A 24101-nucleotide genomic window follows, 5' to 3' on the forward strand; every position below is an offset into this window, starting at 1 on the left:
AAGTAAAGCATAAAGAGATCAAGGAGGACATGTACGATATTTTTAATCTTCAAACAAGGATCCCTCTCCCCCTTTGTCCCATCCCTCATACTTTTGGGGGGAGGGGCTTCTTATCTGTATTGATTTATTATTTAGTTTGTTTAATCCCACTCTTAGAGTTTCCTTTCCTTCAGCTTAAAATTCCCTTTTCTCATAAAGGTAATAACTGTGCTTTGTGGAAATTTTAAAGAATTCAGGAAAACACTTTCCCCCTCATATTGAAAATGCTTTCCCCTGACCCACCCTGAGAAACCACGGGGCCTCTCTTTCCCTGCTCTGTAAAGCCTCCTGACTTTTCAAAGTTTTCGAGTCTCTTTGGCTTGTCATTTCCCTCAGCTGGAAACCCTCCCACCCCTGCTGCCTCAGCTCTAAGGGCTCAGCTTAGATATCAACCCCTCGGGAAGCCCAGCCACACCTCTCCTCCCCCTCTGCCCAATGTCCTAAGAGCCCACCTCTGGGGCCCCATGACACTTGGGCATCGCCCAGAGCACCAACTGAATGACATGGAAATACCCATTCTCTGCAGCCATCTTTTCAACTAGTCTATGAGCACAGGGCTCCAGAATCACACTGAAAAATGTATAAAAGATTTAGAATAAAATAAATATTGCTTTTCTTTCTTTTGGAGAAGGATCCAATCTAAGCTAGATGAAGCTACAAGAAAAATCAAAATAAACATACTTGACTACTTCTCCTAGATGAAAGAGTATCAAAAGCAAAATAAAAAGGTAAAATAAAACAGGGAAAGACTTTTGTGACACATTTAAGAGAAGAGGGGCTAATATTCTTAGTGTGCAAGCAGTGACAACAAAGAAGGAAAATGATGACGCTTTTAATAGAATTGCCAAGAGAATATGAACATGCAAATTCACTAAAAAAGATACAAATGACCAATAAAAATCATAACAGACGCTTGACTTCATTCATAATTTTTAAAATGCAAGTTGAAATAACTCTAAGACACCACTTTTCCCAATAGTAAACTGGCAAAAAATTTGAAAGTCTGATAGAACCATGGCTAACCAGGAAATGGATAGTCATACAATGCCGGTAGATGTGTTCATTTATACAATGTTTATAGTGGTTTATAACATTGTATAAATATAATTTATGTAACTTTTTAATGATCCACTGACAGTTTCTTATACAATTGAGAAGGTAGATACACTTTGGCTCAGCAATCCTAATTTAGATATCTATTCTACAGGAATAAAAACACAAGAATAAAAAAATTACATAGCATTACTGGAAACAGAAAAAGGTAAAAGGGTTAAATGCGTATCACTAAGGGAACGGTCATATATGTTATGATATGTGTTATGATATGTCCATCTAAGGGGGTACTAAATACGTACTCGTGAAAAGAGTACATATGTTAACAAGTAAACAGAAGACCTGTATGTGGCATGGCTGCATTTTTTCGTTGAAAACGAAACTAGTTAGATCAGTATCTCTATAAACATTGGAATTCGTAGAAAAAGCTATTAATAAACTGTGAAGAGTGACTACTGGGTAGGCATGGATTATGCTTCTGTCTTTTTCCCTCCACAAAATACTTTTTAACTTTGCCATATGTCTTTATCCTCAGCCCTTAGCAGTCCTCATCGTAGACGCTCAGTAAACGCTGGTTAAAGAGAATCCTTTCTCGACCATCATGAACTCTTAGAAATCTGCCAGTTTTGTGTATCTGAAAGCCTAGCCTGACCATACGTCACTGTTTGCTGGTTATTTCTGTATCTGGTCTGATTGTCAGTAGTACTCCTCCCCCCTTCACTCACAAAGCGATTCAATTTGCACAATAAATTATAAGGTCACCATTATAAAATCTCACTGAAGCCCTTGGCACTGTTAATTCACTACTTCCTCCCCAAATGCTCCTTCCTTATCTTCATGACACTGTCCTTTATGCCTCTCATCCGCCCCCTCCCTTTCTACGTGTTCATTCTCTCATTCACTGCCTCTTTTTCTTGTTTTTCTTCCTGAAGTTTAGTTTTCGTTAAGGCTCTACTTTCTATGCTTCATCCCTGTAATGACCAACCTTTTCTCACGACCACACACAAGGGCTGTCTGTCTCTGGCTCGGGTATCACTCCTTTTCCAGGCTGATTTGCTATGGGAGCCTCATGCCTCAGATTCCCTACAGCTCAAATCCTAACTGTCTACAACGAAAAGAGTTCCCGTCTCCCTCCTAAATGATCCCACTCTTGGTCCAGTTTCTCAGAGATGCTCCAGGCGGCAGAGTTATGCTGGTATAGTCGTTTGCTCCATCAAGTAGCAGTACAGCAAAGCAAACTCCAAGATGGGGGCGTCTGCCCTCAAATCAAAGCTCCTGTATTTGGCCAAACTTCTGAACATCTCTGTACCTCAATTCCCCCTTCTTTGAAATGGGATAATAGCAACTACTTTATAAGGCTGTTTCCAGGATTTCATGATTTATTATATTTAAAGCACTGAAAAAGTGTGGGGCACATAGAAAGCATTATAGAAATGTAAGCTATTATTCTATTTTCCAAATATGCCAGAGTGAACATATGCTATAATAATAATAAAAAGTATTAAAACTAGTCAATAGCTCCCAGTGATTTCTAAATCACCCACAAACCATTTGGCTAGTTGAATGCCCTGCTCTCCATGGAGATGAAACCATTCTCCTTATGTAACCCAACCTTCTGACATTTTTTTCCACTCAACACTTCCCAGTTCTTTATTTAGCCCCATTTCCAGAGGTAAGTTCTGAGTATTTATTACTTTTATTTTTAAGATAATTGCTTTACTGTAAGTTTATATAATTTAAATTTTCACAATATTTCATGAAAAACTGGCTCACAAAACTCCTAGAAATGTAATGCTCAGTTGTCTTGGGATGGGCAGGCTCCTGCACACCAAAGAGCCCTCTCCCTCAAGCGTCCTCCCTTTGACTCCACCTTTGCATCCCTCCTGAACTGGTCCTCCTTGCTTCTTCCACTGACCCCTGGGCTACCCATCCTACAGTGCAGGAGGACAGCATCCCTCTGGTCCTTCCCTTGCCCAATGCCATAAACATTTTTAAGGAACACTGTACATTTAGCACCCCAGTGTGCATACTTTATTATCTTTTCCACTGACTATTTTGAGTATCATCCTTTCTCCCACCTCCGAATTAGATATTTGTTTTATGCGAGTGATTATCAACCGAGGAAAAGGAGGGGACCGCATATCTGAGAATCATTTGAGAACCTGGGTACCTTTACAAGCCTCTTCTCCCAGCCAATGGAGGCTGAAATTCCATCTCCAATGTCTTACCTCACTTAGGCTAGAGAGCTACCATCTTATATTTGCAAATCTTAGCCCAATGAATGTCTGGCACATAGTAGGCACTCAGTAATTATAATACTTGTAAATTGAAGAGATCAGCTATTTTAGGAGAAAAACAAATTCTATTAACTAATTTAATAGTTATCTAAAAATTTGGATTCTCTGTCAAGGTAGGTTTTTGGTTTCTTATAGAAAGAAATAACAGTATAGTCCTGGTAGTTATGTTAGGGTATAATAGTGAGAAAACAGGTTAAAAATTCAGGATCTTCTTTCTTATAGAGGAAGAGAAATAAATGCCTTCTATCAGAAACCTAAAGCATAAGCACATTGCTACTAACAGGGTAAAGTGGTTGATGCCTTTATTAATGTAAAAATGACTGGAAATTCCTGCTGTCACATTCTTGGAGACCTTGGGGACATGTAAAACACACATACACACATATGTGCTTGCACGCAGGTGTGAGTATAAATATATGTGGCCTGATCATACACTTACTGCAAAACATTTTTAAACTCCAAGTTTGAGGGCTAACTAATTAGAGCTAACTAAGTTAGTTCTAATGAACTAACTTCATTAGAAATGATAGTGTTTAGAGATCTAATTGTTTTACTCCTACTTACTTTGAAATAGCATCATAATTAATTTGTCTCTCATGAACCTCAACAACAACAAAAGCAAGAGAAAGCTCATGGCCTTCGTGTTCCCATGGAAATTTTAGCTAACACTAAAACAGTCACAGATAAGCACCAGTGGTAAAGCATAAAAGCTACATTTCAGAACCAGAATTGCTTTATCACATCCTTTCCGAAATCAGAGGAGAGATGTCAGATTATCCTGTGTCCCAATCCATCTGGATTCCCTGGGCACACACCCAGTGGCAGAATTTTCCCGAGAGGCATTCTCGAGACATCCTGAAACAGCCACCCTGTAAATAAGTGGATCTTTCTCTTTTAATTGGTACTTAAACATTTGCCCCAAGAAAGAAGAATATTTTTCAGGCAGTCTGTTTAGTAAAGAAAAAAAACTAAAAATTTTGGCCACACTTTGCCAGCAGTAAGCTTTCTGCTAATCTCAGTCATAAATAAATAACATTGACAAAGACATTAAGATGGAAACAATAAAAATAGTCAGGAAGGGCAGCAGAAAAGATTGCCATAATCTTCTGTCTCAGTTTGCAAAAGAGGTATTAAAATCCCAACGATACAAAAATAGACTTGAACAATTATCTTCTTTACAGGGAGGGGGAAACTGCTCCCAGACCTCATAAGATGGGTATCTTTAAGGTTTCATTGATTAGTTGATAAGTTTGCTGGTGAATGATGAGTCGATTAGTCAGAAGGGTTTGAATTAGTTACTAGAGCTGCGTCTCCCATGAATAAAATGCAGGACTGTCCTCTCTCCCACCCTCTGTGACAGATGATATCTGTTTTCTCCTGTGAGTTTGAATTTAAGAGCCACTGAAGCTCAGCCACAGTATATTCTGGCTCAAATGAGCTGAAAATTGCATTCAATTTGAATTTCAAAAATGGAGGGGAAGAAGGGAAGAAAAAAAAAAACGCTCAGCACCCATCAAGTCTCCACACTTTTCAACTATTTCCTGCTGCTTAGCTGCATTCCGCCAGGCTAGGGACCTGAAACCAGGATGTACTATAGGGGGAAAGAGCATCGCTGGATTCCTGCCCAGCCTGAGTTTAAAAATAAACTTTTAATAGTCAGGATCAAAGCAAACCTCACTTTTACACACATGCATAATGCAGAACGCGACCCATCGAAAAAGTAGATTTATTTTTTCCAAACTCAAATTGACCTGCTTTTTTTTTTCTCTTTTTTTTTTTTTTTTCTCTTATGTACTTTGGAGGTGATAAAGGTGAAGGTGTTTTCCCTGGGAAACTCTAGAAAAGCAAATTCTTCTCTAAATTAAAATTAATTCCTCCTCAGCTCACTTAAGCCCCTCATTCCTTGTTGCTTGATTTTCCCCCTTCTCCTGCCTCGCATTACAAAGCAGGTGCGCGTTGTTGAAAAATTGAGTGAGTGGACATCGATTTTTTCAAATCAAATCATATTTTAAATGCTCTAAGAGAGCTAGTTATTTACAGGAATCTTGTGATAAATTATTTTACAAAGCCAACCTATTTTTAGAGTGCAAACACTCGCCCCTTCGTGCAAAGGCATCCATTGGAGGCAGTTTCCAGTTTTCTTAAAGCAGGGCACACCCGCAGTTTTGAAGAAGCACAAACTGAAGTATCACCAATAATTAAAACTAAACCAATGTTACACAAAGCAACAGGTGACAGCCCAGAATCATGTCACTGAATGATTTGGGGCCAGAACTCCATTACATGGTCATTGGACCTGAAGGAGCAGAGAAAACACCAGACTCATTTCAACCCACTTGGCACATGGAAAAGTACTCTCCCATTGCCTAAATGATTCTCAGTCTGCAAGCGAAGCAACTTGGGTGTCATGAAAAAGGTAATTCAATTCTGAAATGCTTTCTTCCGCATGGAAGCAGGAATCTGCTGAATGCCGTTCAGAAAGTCCGACTGACTCCAGAGGGTTCAATACCAGGCAGGATGGAGAGCATGATTTCCTGCACCCTTGCTCTGCCTCTGGTACTGCAGCAGATGGGGGAAGAGGGTAACGGATGACTCACCGATCTGCCTTGGAGGAGCTAACCATGCAGGGCAGTGGTTTGCCTCCTTTCCTGAGATGTGAACCTGTTTGGAAGTCTGATGGAAGCACAGACTTTCCAATTTAAGAACCCCTCCATACTGTGATACTCATATGACAATCATTACCAAGGGGTTCACACATCCAAGGGGAGGAGCTGGGTTTAGGAGACCAATTAAGTAATTGATGATAGCCTAGAAAAGTAGGCACTAGGTGACTTTCCTTCAAAAACGGAGTGAAAGAGACTTAACATTTAGATATATTTGGAAAGGACCACAGGCACCCAATGGGTAACTGACAGCACGCCGAGAACTTTTAGTAAGTTCACGGAAGGTAGAACTGAAAAGAGACGGTTTCCTATCCTAAGTACAGGACAAGACGGAAAGAACAACAATATTTTACTTCTTGCGCATCACCAAAAGACAAAAATTAAGAAATAGTCTGACCCTGACAACCATGGCTCAGTGGCCAATACAGGGAATTAATAGAAACAAGAGTAAAACTTTTCAGAAAGAATCACATGATCATTGCAACACACACCCCATAAAGTCCCATTTGTCAGAATATCCCATAAAATAAAATATGTGAAAAGCTTCAAAATGATGTTTTTGCATTTTAAAAGACAGAATGAGGGAAACATGGGAGCCTCTTCACATACTAACGAAATCCTTGCCAGGACCACGGGGACAGTCTAAGATGTCAAGAGGCCACTTAACTCTTTAGCATATAACACATGGCATTATATTCTGTAAGTGTTAAAGGAACATTAATGTCTCCTAATCTTATAGCGAACAGCTTACCTTTCAAACTGCAACAACGTTAGCGTAGGATTTTTTCCTTACATCTTCATAATGTAATATTGTTTCACTGATGAACCAGTAAATTGTCAGCTCTATTCGTTTGTGTGACGTGAGCAAGGATCCAACCCAAAAAAGGAAAAAAAAAAAAAAAACAACAAAAAGTGAGGTCAATTTTCTTGGCTGCTGAATTTAATAAAATCTCCCAGGCAAGAGAGTTAAGTACGCGCTGCCTTCTGCAAGTCTTTGATTTTCCTACATATATACTCAGGGCTGTATTAACATTCCCGCTAAGGGACAGTCCTCATTACTTATTTTAAGTTTTCTTCCTTCTCAGCTTTATCAGATGTATTAATCTTCCGCTCCTCTCTTATTTATAGTGCATGCTCTGGTTAAGGTTTGAAAGCATTTTCCATTATAACACCCATTTATAACTTTGAGGAAAAAAAAATTCTTCTATCACAGGGATCAAGGGACTTTACTTATTTCACTTTGGTCTCAAAATATTCGAGTTTCTTCAAATCAGAGGGGTTTGTTTCTTATTTCTCCGATCCTCAAAAAAAGATAAAAAGGAAGCAGGTAGAGGACAAGTTTCCTGATTGGAAAAACTCAAAGCTTCGGTTTTAAATAAGCCCACAGTGGATTTTCACCAAATATGCTTTTTTTTTTTTCAAAATGCTGTTTTTGGTAGAATGTTTATCAGAGGAAAACTATTAGACTGACCCTCAGGAAACTGCCAATATTTTACAAAAATGGCAATTCCATATGATTTAACTTAATACCTCTCACATCTTTATCCTTATGTAAAAGAAAACTGTTCAGAGCAACACAGTGATCCCTGGGATATCCAGGGGAATTCTGTGCCAGACTTGCAGCCTAGGGAAGGGAGAAGGGAGAAAAAAAAACGGTTGTGACCAACAGATAACTGAAAGCCCCTAACAATTTGTTTGGTGCATACTCTCATGCAGTTTGTTCGGTAAAAAATTGTGGGAAAACTCATTAATCTGATGGCACCAGGCCATTTCCATCACACCCCTTGAGGCATGAATGTGGTAACCATAGACTTTGGGGAGTGAACACTTCAAAGAGATGCCTGTATTGTGATTAGAAGATTCTCAGAGGGGCTCTAAATCATATTCACTCAAGACACACTTCAAACCCACAGCTCTTTCCCTTTTCTTTAAAGAATGAAGTTAAAAGTAAAATGCTTAACAATTAAACAAGACTGAGGTTTCAATTTCAACTTCTCCTTAATACCCTAAGACCACAAGAAGCAATTGGAATCAAACTTTGATCATTTGCTTTCATACTCAAGATAAACTATTAGAGTACGAGAAAACAAAGGTATCATTTTTAAAGTTCTTGCACAGAGGGAGAGCTGAAGATCAACTAAGCCCAGAGGCCAAGGAGGCTTCCAGTACAGATTGGAATTTGATAGGGTCTAGAATCAAGAAAGGAAGATGCTAAAGATGCTAACAGAGCAAGACAAATATCATATGATATCACACATACGTGGAATCTAAAAAAATATGATAGAAATGAATTTATTTACAAAACAGAAATAGACTCACAGATATAGAAAACAAATTTATGGTTACCAAAGGGATCAGTGGGGAGGGTGATAAATTAGGAGTTTGGGATGAACAGATACACACTGCTATATATGAAATCGATAAACAACAAGGACCTACTGTATAGCACAGGGAACTATACTCGATATCTTGTAGTAACCTTTAACAGAAAATAATCTGAAAAAGGATACACGTATATAATTGAATCACTTTGCCGTACACTTGAAACACAACATTAGAAATTAACTATACTTCAATAAAAAAAGAACTCCCCCCCAAAAAAAAGGAAGATGCTCTGCAAATAAAAATAGGTGTATTTGGTATACTCATAAATGAAAAAGAAGGCACGATGACTCAAATGTGAGAATCCAACTCTATTTATTTTCTAGGACTGTGAACATAGGAGGCCTTATTAAAAACCTGCAATTTGTATAAGTATAATGAAGCATTAGGAAAGAACCCACCCAAGTGACACTACAGGGTAAGATGCCTGAGGGAAACTAATTTAGGTTGTTACTTTTTTTTTTTAAGAAACCTTAGGACTCCAGAAGTACAAAAGAAGGATCTGAAGGAACAAAAATCCTTCAGGTGCTGATTTCATCAGATAATAAGTTACTGTCCAGGTAATCATGCCAATGGTCATGACTGATGTGGCTGTGATTTCAAGTTAACATTTAAAATACATAGCTGGTCAAACCCCAGCTCTGAAATCAATGAAAATTCAAACTAACATTCACACTGTTAGTAACAGCTTTGGGAACAGGTTCTCCTCTGACCTCACGTATAGCACTCATCTCTGAGCAGAGGCATTCAACTCAGGATCATCTTACTGTGACCTCCCACACCTGCAGGGGCAGCTCAGGTCAGGGGGCAGTGGGACCCTGCTCTCAAAGTCTTGGGGAGGAAGAATTACTACCTTAGCCACTCAACTCCCTTTTTTAAAAAATAAATTAATTAATTTATTTATTTTTAGCTGTGTTGGATCTTTGTTTTTGCGCACGGGCTTTCTCTAGTTGAGGTGAGCGGGGGCTACTCTTTGCTGCGGTGTGCAGGCTTCTCATAGCGATGGCTTCTCTTGCTGTGGCGCATGGGCTTCGGTAGTTGTGGTGCACAGGCTTCAGTAGTTGTGGCACACGGACTCAGTAGTTGTGGCGCACAGGCTTAGTTGCTCTGCAGCATGTGGGATCTTCCCAGACCAGGGCTCGAACCCATGTCCCCTGCATTGGCAGGCGGATTTTTAACCACTGCGCCACCAGGGAAGTCCCGCCACTCACCTCCCTTTTAGACATGCACAAAACCTTTAGGAGTTGTTGCAAGAATAGAAAAGGTGTTTGCCTAGTGCTTCTAGAATTCCTGATGGAAAAATCTGGAGCCCAAAGGGACATGAGCTAGTTGTCCACGGGCAATTGGGGTCTTGCTATTTGGGAGTTCTCGGGAGGTAGGGGTAAAGGAGGAGTTAGAACTTAGCTCTTTGACTACTCTTCTCCCGCCCCAGTTTCTGCATATTTTTGCCATGAAACCCCTCATGCCCATTCCATTTCAGGCTCTGTGCCACTCAGGGACTGGGAGTGAGGGAAGACAGATGGGCATGAGAAGGGTATGTGGGATTTGCTCCTATTACCTCAACGGTATCCTCTTACTACAAAATGCAATATACACCTCCCCAGGTCAATTTCATTTTAAATGGTGACAACCAACCCAGGTGGAAGATTTCTTCTTCAGTATAGTAGATAATGTACTAAAGAATAGAAAGCAAGACTGTTGCAGACCTTTAGAAGTTGAGTTACAGCATGACTGAGACTTTTTCTGGTAATCTAGAAACTCACTACCATGTATCTCATTTCTTTTTTCTTGTTTGCAAATAGTCTGAATTACAACCAACCAGTTTTAAAATGTACACTAGGACACTGCTGTTTTGTAAACTAGGAGTTGCCTATACCCAATTCATTATTGAGATTGGACATATGAACTGACAAAAAATTAATTCATTCCAGGATGGAAAACTACCAGATACACTCACATAGATTTTGCTTTGCAGAACTTCACACTGGGCATCTTTCACACGGATTATAATGTGTGAATAGTACCACCCCACCACAGCTGCATAGTGTACGGTTGGGGAAGGAAGCATCTGGATTTTTTCCCTAATCCAGAGTATATTTTTAAAGGAAATCCAGAGAACCAAGTTACCAGTTTCTCTACTCACAAAGTCACTGATGCCAAGGCAAGAGGACTGGTACCACCCCCATCCCTACCAGCCTCTGGGTTGCTGCATTCACCTCCTTAGAAGATGGGGAATTACCTCTCTACCTTCAGAGGGACAGAGATCTGTTCTTCAGGTCCCAAGAACTAGGAATGGATATTCCATTAAAAAGAGAAGCCATTTAGCACATAATGTTCATGGATCATGGTGGCACTACAGTGGAACCCAACGATTAACAGCTTGGCTATCCTTGATGAAAAGCACATTTTCAATTCCAAAGCTTAGGAGTATGTCTTACTAGGAGGAGTCACCTGTAACCTACTTACAGATACCAAAGCCTGTGCATCATACACTGCCAGAACGTAAATGGATGGCGAAAGATTTTTAAAAGGGGGAACAAGAATGGTTCCACTGATCCAACTGAATATGACTTTAGTGCACAGTCAGATAGTAGATGATAAACAGAAGAAATTCCTAAGCTTTCTAGATTCCCTGCCATAGGTTTGTTCATGTGGGTCTAAATAAGTTTGATTATTTGAAGATTTTTTTCAAGATTTTTAGAAAAGCAATCAGAAAAGATTATCCTGGGCAGGCATAGGATATACAAACAAGTTACTGGTTAATGGGGAGATCTGGGGCAAAGATGACTTCAAACCCTACCCCACTCCCCAAAACACACACACACACATACAACCAAGCTTGCTATAATAAAAGAGAAACAGGGAACAATATAATTAACATGGTATTTAAAAATGACTCTTGAAAGGAAGAGTAGGTCAGAGACTGATATAGTTTTGAAAATGGGATAATACTCCAGCAATGTAATAGATACAGCTTTTTCAGTGATGGATACAAGGTAAGGCTTTCCCCCAGTTAAACTGAACTCCAACTTAGAATTCCAGAGTTAGATGTCCCCATGGTTGTTACTCTACAGTTAGTTTTCACAAGTTCATTAATACTGGCTATCTTCTGATGCAATTTCTGAAGGAGAAAGCTCTTCTGTAAGAAGGACATAATATTTTTAGAATAATTGACCAAGATCCTGGATTCTAGCACATTGCTGATCATTTTTCTTCCACTTTAACCCTAGAAACATGGAAAGTCAGAAAGGGAAAGGAATAAGGATAAGTAGCAGAAGAGAAGAAATGTGAAAAGCTAAGAGAAAAGAAAAATAATGGAAGGAAAGAGGAAGATGAAATGTGAGGGAACACATGGTCCATTCACTCAAACTCGGAGTACCATGAACACAGTCAAAATCAAATGGAGGGCAACTTCCCCTGAGTTTATCACCCCTTTCCCTGGAGGATGCAAGAACGCCATTGCTGGCAGAGATCTAGAAGATGGTCCACTCCAAAGTCCTCATGTCACCAGTGAGGAAAATGAGGCCCTGGAAGGACAGGTAACTTCAGGACAGGAAGCCAGGTTCACTGTGGACCAGTCTAAGGTTCTACAGACCACAGCTGTCTGAAAGTCGTAAAGGCTTTTCCGAGTCATAGACAATTGCTAATGACCCCAGGAGTGAGGTAAGATGGAGATGCCCTTCCCTCTCTGGGGGGGAAACACAGATCAGCTCACAGTATTTGAACCCACAGGAAGAGCTGGAATTGGGCAACGTCACAGCTGACCCAGCTTCCGGGGTAATCTGACCCTTGGAGACAGCACACTCTGAATTTAGAAGTACAAGCCCCAAGTCCAATTTCTTACATTCCCAACAAACTGTCTCTGGTGGTGATTATGCCATAACATTTCTGAAGATTAATTAAGAGCCTTTCATACATCACTTGGCTTATAATTAACAGCTCCCCCTGTCTTTAATAAAATAGATAGCATGAAATAAACAAGGGAGATCATGCAGTAGGTAAAACCTAAGCCCAAATGATATCATCGTCCTCTACCCATCAAGACAGAGGCAAAGAAGCAAAAGGGGATGGAAAAGATGAGAGGGGCATACTGAAGAGGGAGATGGGGGGAGAAAGAAGGCATTTGCTCAATCAGTACCTATTTTCAGAATTTCCTTCAAGCTGGCTCTGACTGAGAGCCATCAATTATTAAAAGATGTAATGTGATGCTTCCTTTGTTAAGGCAAATCTGCAAGCAGACCCCGAGAGAAAATAAAAAATGAATTAGGCAGAATGTATTAGTCTGCTTGAAGAAAACAAAGATTTAGCTATTGGGACGGACTCCTTTTAGAAATAATTCAATTTTGTCTCCAAAATCCACAAACCATTTTTCCCCCCTCTCCTTACCTATTTATTTATTATTTTCTACAGTAGATCACAAAAAGGGGGATGAATCATTTCCTAAACTTCTCCTTTCTTTTCAGATTCAGCTTGATGTATTGTCTTCATTTAAATTACAAATACACTAATCTGAAACACTGTCTACCAAGCAGCATTTTAAATGAAAGATACAAGAAATTGCATCACTCACATTTAAAAAATGACTTTAGACTCCGGACCTCATAAAAAGCAGCCAACGGTGTTCTCTGTCTTGGCTGCTATATTTCAGTCCAGCTAATGAAATTCAATTAGTGAGCTTTGTACTTAGGACATTATGATTCTGATGGTTGGTCTGATCAAAACTGGTGTGCCAAGACCTAGTCCTGTTTTTTGGCAGACTACAGTTAAGAGAAAAATTCAATAGGGTAGATTGGCGTGGGGAAAGTTAGTTTCAGAGGAGCTCACTTCTCACCATCATTAAAAAATATGAGAGGAGGAGAGCTCTTCCCTGTAAGGGCTCATTATTTACTAAGTGACTGGATTAGCTTTTAGAGAAACCTCAATACCTAAGTCTGTCATTATCAGTTTTAGTATTTTCCAAAAATAGTGATTGACCTCAAATAAACCAGTAACCAACTAAAACCAATAAATCACAGATTTAACTTGTTTTTAGGTTTTGATCTGCCTGAGCTTGTGTTCCAAATAAAAAGTATGGAGACTGGACTCTTAGTGATGTCTTTTTTTTGCGGTACACGGGCCTCTCACTGTTGTGGCCTCTCCCGTTGCGGAGCACAGGCTCCGGACGCGCAGGCTCAGCGGCCTTGGCTCACGGGCCCAGCCGCTCCGCGGCATGTGGGATCCTCCCGGACCGGGGCATGAACCCGCGTCCCCTGCATCGGCAGGCGGACTCTCAACCACTGCGCCACCAGGGAAGCCCTTAGTGATGTCTTTATAAACCTTCCCAATTAAACAAAGCAAGAAGTATCAAACAGGAAACCCTGAGCCTTTACAGTATAGATTCAGACTACACCATCAGTTCAAGAGGTGCTGTATCTTTAACACTTGAAAGACTTTAACACTTGAAAACAGACACACACTTAGCAAAAACCACTGGGATGAAGCCTAGTACATTACATTGTCTTGATCCTCCATCTGGACCACTGGCCTTTGATTCAAGGGTACCACACCTGCATGGATAAAGCTGAATGGCAAGACAGAATCAAACTGATCATTATATGGCCTGACTCTTTGGACAGTAAAAGTAGACAAGCAGAAACCAAAAATTTCAGAAGGATATACAGCCACCGGTCTGTCAATAACAATCCTAATTCATTAGCCAACTGAGAGCTCAGCATCCATTTAATTTTCAAAGTTGTTTTCTTGAAACACAAACCAGCTCATACCAGTCCTTTGCTTCTCTCACAAGGAATGACACCACCATCCAACCTGAGTTACAGACAGAAACCAAAGAAAACATCCTTGGCATCTCTTTTGTGCCATCACCACTATCCATTCCATGTCCAAAATCTTTCCCTCTTTTTGGAAAACAACTACGGGAACAATCATATGAAGTTCCAGAAGTGGCAACTGATGTCTTGGTCCACTCCTTGGAAAGCTGTTCTAGAAGCTTTCAATTTTACCTGAGAGCGACCCAGGATTGAGTACAGATGCTCAGCCTGGACTCCATGTGCCCTTGGTGCTATTTTTCTCGAACTCAAAAATGGTACAACCCCATCTGTTCTTGATAGGAATACATCATCACATTGATGTTTTTTTCGATGATAAATCCATTCTGAAGTGGACCTTTCCTTGTGTCAAATACGAAAGGGAAAATGCACACTCACTTCCTTCCCACAAATGGGCTGCCTCTGATGTGTTTTCTCAGAATTCATTAGTAAAATGCCCTGCTAGACTGCCTTGCTCCAGCTTGCTAGAGCAGTCTGTACCTCTCTTCTAAATCCACGTTGAGTGACTTCACATTGGTAGCTTGAAATCACCCACAGCGGGAGTATCTACACCAAGGAAATCAGCAAATGTACAACTCAGGTGTTTCTTAAACATATGGTTACCAAAGGGGAAAGCTGGTCAGGGAGGGATAACTTAGGAGTTTGGGATTAACATATACACACTACTATACATAAAATAGATAATCAACAAGCAAGGACATACTGTATAGCATGGGGAACTCTACTCAATATTCTGTAATAACCTATAAACCTATATGGGAAAGGAATCTAAAAAAGAATGGATATATGTATAGGTACAACAGAGAGAGAGTTTATCAGCACATCACTGAAAAAGGACTTAATTTATTGTTTTCTTCTATGCAAATAAAAGGTACTATAGAGTGTCTTGTGTCAACACCCATCTTTTTTTTTTTTTTCCTCTTTCCCTCTTTTGGGGGAGGCTAGCCAGAAGTTCACCACCTCTTGTTCCTTGGCACAAGGCTAGACCATATTCCCCAGCCACCTTTGCAGGTAGGTATGGTCATGTGATTGAGTTTCCCTCATGGGAAGAGACTAGAAGTGACAGAAGCCTCTCCATACTTGGCTGGAAACCACGCCCACCAATATTTTCCACAGTATTTCCCTTTCTGGGGGCTTTTGCAGATGCTACGGACAACCCTGGACGCCATCCATTGAAGTCAGGTAGCAAGAGTATAGAAGGAGCTCAACCTTCAAATCCCCACCAGAAAGAGACTCACCCCCATCAGGAATACCCACTGTGAACTTTAAATGTGAGAGAACAATGAATTTTTCTTCTATTTGAACTATTTAATATTTGAGGGTTTGTTTGCTTCACCAGTCACCATCACTGTTAACTAAACCCTCTTCCAACTCTTCTTTCAACCATTGTCTTTCTTCCCCCCCAGCTGATGTGATAAATCTAGGCATGAGGACTGGTCAAGATGGAGAAGACAGAAATAGGAGTCCTAATATAATATTTTATATTATAATATTTTATTTCACTTAAGAGTTTTGGGTTCTATGTGTTGTTCATTTCAACAGTCAACAGCTAGAAACTTGTGTTATTTCCACGTGCTTGTGGTGCCGTGTGCGGCTTATTCTTTTTCCCTTTAGTGATGTCACCTAAATGAAATGTTCCAATTTAGAATCATTTCCACGTTAGAAATATATGAAGAATTCAATCCATATGCCCTACGCCTTGTCAAGAAAATTAACTATAAAGACAGTGTCGATATTATACAATTAAAATGAGAGCTCTTAACATATTTCATTTCCCCCTGACCTGACTTTCTTCACTCATTAGGAACAAAAAGTATGAATTCATTATTTGCAAATAGTCCAGATCACTTAATGTATTCTAGAAGGAACTAAGACACCCCCCTGTGTGCACATGCACACACATACACTCAAGCATGCAAGTTTCTGTCTCTATCAAGGGTAAAAATAATACTTAAGCTGAAGAGAAGGGGCCATTCTAAGTCGTTGACCATGTAGGCTTAGTGGAACTATAAGTGTATTTTTAGTCCATATGTTTGTATCTTAAGGTTTTCTCTTTCTCTAACGCTCATGATGAAGACAGAAAAGGAGGGAGGGAGGGAGGAAAGTAGGGAAATTAAAAAAAATTGTTTTAATTTCCCCATATTATTTACTATATAAAGCAGCTCAGGTTTTCCTCCCTGTAAGCTTGTATAAGGAGTCTATTGGGGGTGTTTGGAATTGCTGTGTTTTAAAAAAAGTTAACAATCATAGCTCTGAAGCTTAATCACTTGTATGTGTTACAAGACCAGATGGTTCAAGTGGGTGTTTGTTTACAAGCTCTTTGTATAAGGTTTTTAGCTGCTTCTTAGACCAAAGCTGGTTATTTCAGCTAACAAAGGAGGCAATGAGGAATTGACGAGAAACCCCTGGATTTCACAGATCCCTGGACTGTTAGGCTTCACTCCACCATTGTCCTGTGCACTTTTACAAGGATGTATTTAGGACCTAAGAAACATAACATATGCTTCCCATGCTCGAGCTCTTTATGGAACTCTGGCAGACTCTGGGGGAAGAAGATATCTATCCCGGGTTCAGCGCTGCTGGATGCTGGCAGTGGACCAACCAGAAAAGACCAGAGCACCCTGACTTCCCAACGTCTTTAACCATCTTGAAGCTCTAGAATTTTAAGGTGCTCCCTGTTTTCTACCGGCTTCTGGAGCTGAGCTGTTTCACCAGCCACATCCTCCTCTAGCTCCCTCCTTCCTGAAGTGGGTGAAAGGAGAGCAAGGAAACTTCCTTGGCGGCTGCCCTATCCTTTGTTTCCTCTGCATTAACCACATAGCCAATATTGGCAAACGTGCAAAGGATGCAGGTTTATTTACCACAAAATAAATCCAATAATATTAAAAGTTCCTTAAGGGAGAATGAAAAGTGTCCTCAAGGCACAAACTTTAATGGCTTTGAAAAGGTAAGCATATATTTCTTGTATTTTGGATGAGAAAATCCCCTTCTTCTAGCTCCCCGTCTACTCTGGACAAGATAAGTCAATGCTTGCTTATCTTCATTCTTAATAAGATTAATGATGTTTGGCATCGTTATCACACCTAGAATTAGTATCTTACATCACTCACTAGCTGTCTATCCTTTATGGGTTACCCAAACTGGCATCCTTCTTGTCACCATCCAATCAGTTCCAAGAAATAAGATATCTGAGGCAAAAGGGGCGGGAGAAGTACCTGAATATCTTAGCATTTCAGTGAACTTGCTTCTATCATATTCTACAACAACTAGCAAGAAATTACACACTAACAAAAATGGGTTTGATCATTATCATTTCATTATCATTCCATGCATTTAATTCCTGTCTTTTATTAGTTAAGGGAAAAAACCTTTTCCATAATTTCCTTGGATTAATTTAGCAAGAGGCAACATCATTTGACTGTGTCTTTAGGATAAGGAATGTGCATCATTTATCATTTATTCTCCAAAGAGCCACATGGTTTTCGGCTCATAGCTGGTGCTCAATAAAAGGATGCTGAATGAATGAAGGCATAAATTACTGGCTATGGCTATTCTCTTCCAATCCTAATGAACTCAAACCTTAATTTAATGTATGCCATTAGCCTTTGCAAAGTAAAGTGAGGAACACCTAGCTAAATTAGCATATTCATGACTTACATTACCGTTTTTTGTCTCCTGAAGACCACTCTTAAGAAAGAGCATTTTCCCAAAACAAACAAGCTAAAAGAACCAACTGATATTTTAGATGAGAATATGCAGTACGATTTCTTTTCTCCATTTTCTCAACTCTTGATAACCATTTATTCATAAAACTAGCAATAAAAAAAGAAACCGATTAAATCAGGGATGTCTAAATGATCTCAGAAATCGGATCATCTGTCGCCTCCCTATTATCAGGACAGCGTGAATCAAACTAATATGCTCCAGATTCTTCTGTGTATTTATCTCTACTCTGGAACCCAAACAAAAGCTGTCAATAAACTTTGAAATTAGAGGGAAAAAAAGAGCGTTTTCATTGTTTACAGCCTTTAATACAGGAGAATGTGTATAGTCAAATACAAAGAGACTTGAAATATTGTCTTGATTTTTAACAAAAGGAATCAAACTTAGCACATATACTTTCTATGGCAACAGTGTCCACTGTATAGTAGTTGCTACAGACTGAATGTTTGTGTCCCCTTGAAAATTATATGTTGAATCCTAACACCCAATGTGATGGTGTTTGGCCTTTGGGAGGTGATTAGATTATGAGAGTGGATACACGCCTCCCCAAGATGGGATTAGTACCCTCACAAAAGGCCAGAGCATACTCTTGCCCCTTCCTCCATGTGAGGTTACTGTAAAAAGACAGCCGTCTAAGACATGGACCTGAATCTGCTGGAGCCATGATTTTGGACTCCTGAGCCAAGATCTTGGACTCCCCATCCCCCAGAACCGTGAGAAATAAATTTCTCTTATTTATAAGCCACCCAATGTATGGTATTTTGTGATAGCAGCCCAACAGACAAAGACAGTAGTCAACCTTCAACTAAAACTTGTTAAATGAATAAATCAGTAGCAACCAGTTTTGTATCAAGGTAAAGACGTAGCTTGGGTGTAGAAAGTTAAACCAAAACTCAACTCCTGATTTGCTAACTATCCTTCCCTTACTGTGGACCATGATCATGTATTCTTATTTGTGACATAAAATGAGTGGTCAGATGAAATAAGAATGTTTAAAATCAAGATGTGGTTTTCCTCTCATCACATCCCTCTAATAAACCCCGGGAGAATCTAGCTATGTTTCTGCACGCATAGGACTCCTTCTCTGCAGACCAAAGCAGGTAGGAACACCAACCGTAGCCGTGAAATAGCACTCGTGGTCACTATTTATGTTTTATATACTGTCAGCAGCAACATGCTGACAGTATATAAGCATCAGACACAGTTATCCAGGCACTTAGATAATGCAGCAAGTGTCAATACTGATGTAACTATTTATAGCCCAATAAACTATGCTTTGAACAATATTAGTAATGTTAAGCTTAGGTAGCACTCCTAGTATTAATGCCTTAATACAGATATATTGCTATAAGCATAGTTTACAGCATGGAACATAAACACAAATCCAGTGACACTGATAAATCACTTTCTTGACTGCTTAAAAATGTACTGCCAAAATGAGCTTTATGCATCACACAATGGAGCAGAAGGCAGCGATATATATTTACATTTTCCATTTTTAAGCTGTCACTCAAAAACTTTTCATCCTTTTTTAGCTTATTGATCTTACCGGCTGGTGATAAGACTTCAGCTGCTTGGTCGGACTGTTTTTAGCTTCCCTTTCTTATTAAAAGAGCTAAATCAGGAATCATAAAATGCTACTAATTTAGCGTTTTTCAGTAGAAAGGGAAGTTACGAACAGCACCAAAATAGTGTGACTCTCATGTCTTATTGCCCTAGAATCCCAGATTTAATTACCATGTGGCATAGCATAACGAAGGGTATCGTGATGCCATGTATCACTATATACACACTGAAAATAAAAACTGGTATTAAATATGCTAAAATACTTGTTCTAGGTTCTCTGATCCTTTCAATTAAATGTTTTTGCACAGGAATGAATTATACATATGTATATATAGGTTTATTATTATTGTACATAGAATAGATTCTGTGCTATTATTTCCCTTCTTTTTCTTTCAGTTACAAAGAAACCTCCACTCTTAAGGTTTTGACTACTCCTTACCTTACAATATATACATCCTGCATCAAAACAACCAAAATACCATCAGCAGGTCAACTGAGGTGATTGGCTAATTACGTGATCCACCAACTTGCATCATCCCCTCCACATATGCACGCTCAGTGGGCTTAGAGTGGCAAACTGTAGACCACAATCAGAAAACTTCCCAACTCAGAACCTTGTCCTCTCAAACCCATGTCTGCTCTCACATGAGATTTCCTCTGAGCTCTTCAGCAAATTGTGATTTGTTTCTCCCCTCCCTTTTAGCCCCAAAGTTCAAGGCTCAGTATGGAAGAGAGAGCGGCCCTCATAGTTAATATCCCCTATATTGCAAAGGGCTGCATGGAAAGTGGAAGCCATAGCCTTCCAAGGCCAGGATCCATAATAAATACCCCGTGATGAGTGAGTTGTGTGCTCGTGATTGGGGATCTTAGTGCAGTCCTGAATCTCACCCACTCAGATAGGACGAAACCCTGGATTCGTTCTCACCACTCGCCCAGGGCACCCTCCCCTGATGGCCTCGCCAGAAGGGGTGATGGTGGCAACTGTTAAACAGCCATGAAATTTATTCTCAGCGGCAAGGACAGCTGGAATTTTAGTTACTATCATTATATCTAGCTTCTGAGAGAATCGTGAGAGCATGCAAAAGAGCCACATGAGTTTAAAAAGTACATATGAATGGAGGGAAGGTATTTTTCTTTTAGTGTATCTAAAATCATTGGTCTTCCATAAATATTTCTTGCTCACTTGACCGCTCCTAACATCAATAACTTTAAACTTCCTGCACCATTTCAAACTGAGCCCCCAAATCATTCCTGGCACGGCTTTGGTGCCAGCTCCTCGCACATGGACACCACCAAGAGTCATCAATTTTCTACAGAACTCACCATTTTGTTTTCATACCCCTCATTTCCATGAACGCTACTGCTTCTCTGAACGTGGCCTCACAATCACACACATCCTGGCCCTCTGCTTTGTCCACAATCTGCATATGTACATGTATGTGGGCGTGTGCACACCCAACCAGAGAGGCACATTTCCATTTCTCTTCCACATAAATATGGCGATGAACTGGCCGCTTAGAGCTTTTCTGACAGCCGGGAGAAATGGTAGCTCCAGTGACCAGGGATGTCCTGGCTCTTCCTTGCCGAAAGGTATTCAGCACACGTAATAATTATCCATATATCTCGTGCACTCTAAAGGCATGGCAATGCAATTTTGGCCTTAAAACAAGACCATATGACAAAAACTAAGGCCATTAGGGACCAATTTCGAGGATTCTCTGCAAGACAGTGATTTTCCAACTGCACTTACATATGCTGAATAGTTACCTCTGCACGACCGCACCTGCTCTCATTTATGTAACCCCTCTGTTTTCTGAAGCTTTTCTTAATAATGAAATAGAGGAAAGTTTTAAAGGCTTGCTGGCTTTTTTTTTTCCTTCATTAATTTTTTTTTTCATTTCCCAAAGCACAGTATGAAAATGCTGAGGGTGAAATTTCTGCTCACGTCAATGACCATATTTCATGATTCGCTAGCTCCTCTTTTTCTTCTTTGCTTGCCCCTCTGCCCTGACTTCTCCATCTTTACTTTCAGCCCTGCTCCCTCTCTCTGAACTGAACCCTGGTCTTCCAGGCCCATAAATGCTGACCTCCCCACTTGAGGTTCAGTGACATAATAATGTTGTCTCTGAGAGGATGTGATGTCATCATAAATCTAGGAGCTGTCCCGGCAAAGGCTCCACTTGTAAAGTAGAAAGATGGCCAAAGTTATTTTGAAATAATATAAAATGTGGCTCAAATATTCTTTCATCTCATATTTAAAAATGTTTAGATAAATAAAGCCATGCCATTTTGACAGATAAAATTATAAATACTAAAAGCAATAATATGGTCCATCATTAATTATTTATCAATTTGAGGGGCAGTGGGGAAAAACTCATAAGACTAGTAAGAAGGAAAACATTAAAAAGCCTCCACAGGGCTTCCTTGGTGGCGCAGTGGTTGAGAATCTGCCTGCTAATGCAGGGGACACGGGTTCGAGCCCTGGTCTGGGAAGATCCCACATGCCGCGGAGCGGCTGCGCCCGTGAGCCACAACTACTGAGCCTGCGCGTCTGGAGCTTGCGCTCCACAACAAGAGAGGCCGCAACACTGAGAGGCATGCGTACCACGATGAAGAGTGGCCCCCGCTCGCCGCAACTGGAGAAAGCCCTCGCACAGAAACGAAGACCCAGCACAGCCAAAAATAAATAAATAAATAAATAAAAAGCCTCCACAAAATGAAAAATACCCAAGACACTAGATTTTACTACCATTATTTCGGATTCTCTATAGAGTCTGCCCAATTCTATTTTTTAATTGTTCAAGGAAAGAGAAATTATCTCTAAATATCAATTAATTGTCATTTGCTTCTTTAGCTTGTAAGACTGCATTGTAATATCTCATCTCTGGACATTCTTCTAAAATTATGAGATAATGGACTTTTAATGCAAGTCCATTGCTAATTTTTTTAATTACAAGGCAACATGGATAAATGATGCCATAAGCAATAACTGAGTTATTAAAAACCTCCATACAGCCCCTCTCCATTGAAGAAATAATCATACATTGCAGGAGGCAGTGTTCAGGAAAGTTCTGTGAAGACACCCAATAAAAAAATCCTTATGCCTGCATTGGGGCCATCAAAGCCAAGCTCAGTTTGCTTCATTCTGTACTCTGGACATTCAATTGTTATTCTACTTCTCGCTGCTTAATTTAACAGCAGTGAATCTTGGCCTGTTCTAAGTAAACAAGGGCAGAATGTATTGTGCAATTTCCAATATAATGCACTCAGAAGTTCCTAATTACTTGATCAAGGCATGTGTAATAAGGGGACCTTATATAAAATGAGCCAATGATCATGGCTTGAGCATTCCACCAGGTGAACAATGCTCTGATTATCTAACCAGGGTCTAAATATGTATAGCTAATGTACGCTGCAGAATATCAAGGGTGTCATCTATAAGTGGGTGTGGTTCGTGTTAAAAGCTGAGCTGTGTTTTCTCAATTCAGGTACTTGCCAGCTGACAGGCAGAGGAGTAAGTTATGACATCTCAGGAGTGATCCTGCCTGAGCATGTGTGAAGTTAGCTGTTCCTCCGATTGTCGCCTCACTGGAATTATTTGCATTGGCAATAGCACATGGAGTTGGTTCTAACTTAAATCTGAATCTCTTAAAATGTCTTCAAAAAAGCTTGCCCAGTGGTGTTGCTCTGGAAATAAAGCCATTGGGTACATAGAAGCTAGCCTGTCACATGCTTGACAACGCAGTTACAGACAATAGAAATGGCCAAGTCTTGCAGAAGAAATCATAAAATTTTGAAAGCTAATAGATGTGGGTGTGAACAATTCCTGTGTCACTCGTGCCAATCACTTATCTGTCCAAAGCGTTCAATCAAGGAATAAACAGGGCTTCCCAGGTGGCGCAGTGGTTGAGAGTCCGCCTGCCGATGCAGGGGACGTGGGTTCGTGCCCCGGTCCGGGAAGACCCCACATGCCGCGGAGCGGCTGGGCCCGTGAGCCATAGCCACTGAACCTGCACGTCCAGAGCCTGTGCTCTGCAACGGGGGAGGCCACAACAGTGAGAGGCCTGCGTATCGCAAAACAAACAAACAAACAAACAAACAAAACCAAAATTTTAAATAGAAAAAAAAACGCACAACAAAATAAACAAACAAAAAAACCAGATGAAACCCTAGTATTCTACAATAATCTTAAAATTATACTTTCAACCCTAAAGGTGATAAAGAGTACAAGATTATGAAGACAGATTATGAAAAGAACCATATCACTGTGATGCCCAAAGTACTGAGCAATAGATAAAAGTCATTCTAAAGAGGGACCTCCCTGGTGGTGCAGTGGTTAAGAATCCGCCTGCCAATGCAGGGGACACGGGTTCGACCCCTGGTCTGGGAAGATCCCACATGCCATGGAGCAACTAAGCCCGTGCGTCACAACTACTGAGCCTGCACTCTAGAGCCCGCAAGCCACAACTACTGAAGCCCGCACACCTGGAGCCTGTGCTTCGCAACAGGAGAAGCCACCGCAGTGAGAAGCCCGCACACCCCAACGAAGAGTA

General features: G+C 40.3%; 1 protein-coding gene across 6 annotated transcripts in view; it reads right to left on the bottom strand.

Moving 5' to 3' along the window:
* ESRRG (estrogen related receptor gamma) overlaps positions 1-24101 on the bottom strand; it is a 633249-nt gene that overhangs the window by 439171 nt on the left and 169977 nt on the right. For 2 of the 6 annotated variants that reach the window (XM_029230491.1, XM_029230487.1), the window contains exon 2: positions 6804-6895. The exons of the other annotated variants lie outside the window; for them this stretch is intronic. The gene's annotated coding sequence lies outside the window, so the exon portion shown is untranslated. The remainder of the gene's footprint in view (positions 1-6803; positions 6896-24101) is intronic. 6 annotated transcript variants of the gene reach the window in all.

Source organism: Monodon monoceros, unplaced genomic scaffold (genome assembly GCF_005190385.1).
Source record: "Monodon monoceros isolate NGI ecotype Baffin Bay Population unplaced genomic scaffold, NGI_Narwhal_1 Super_Scaffold_18, whole genome shotgun sequence".
Taxonomy (NCBI): Eukaryota; Metazoa; Chordata; class Mammalia; order Artiodactyla; family Monodontidae; genus Monodon; species Monodon monoceros.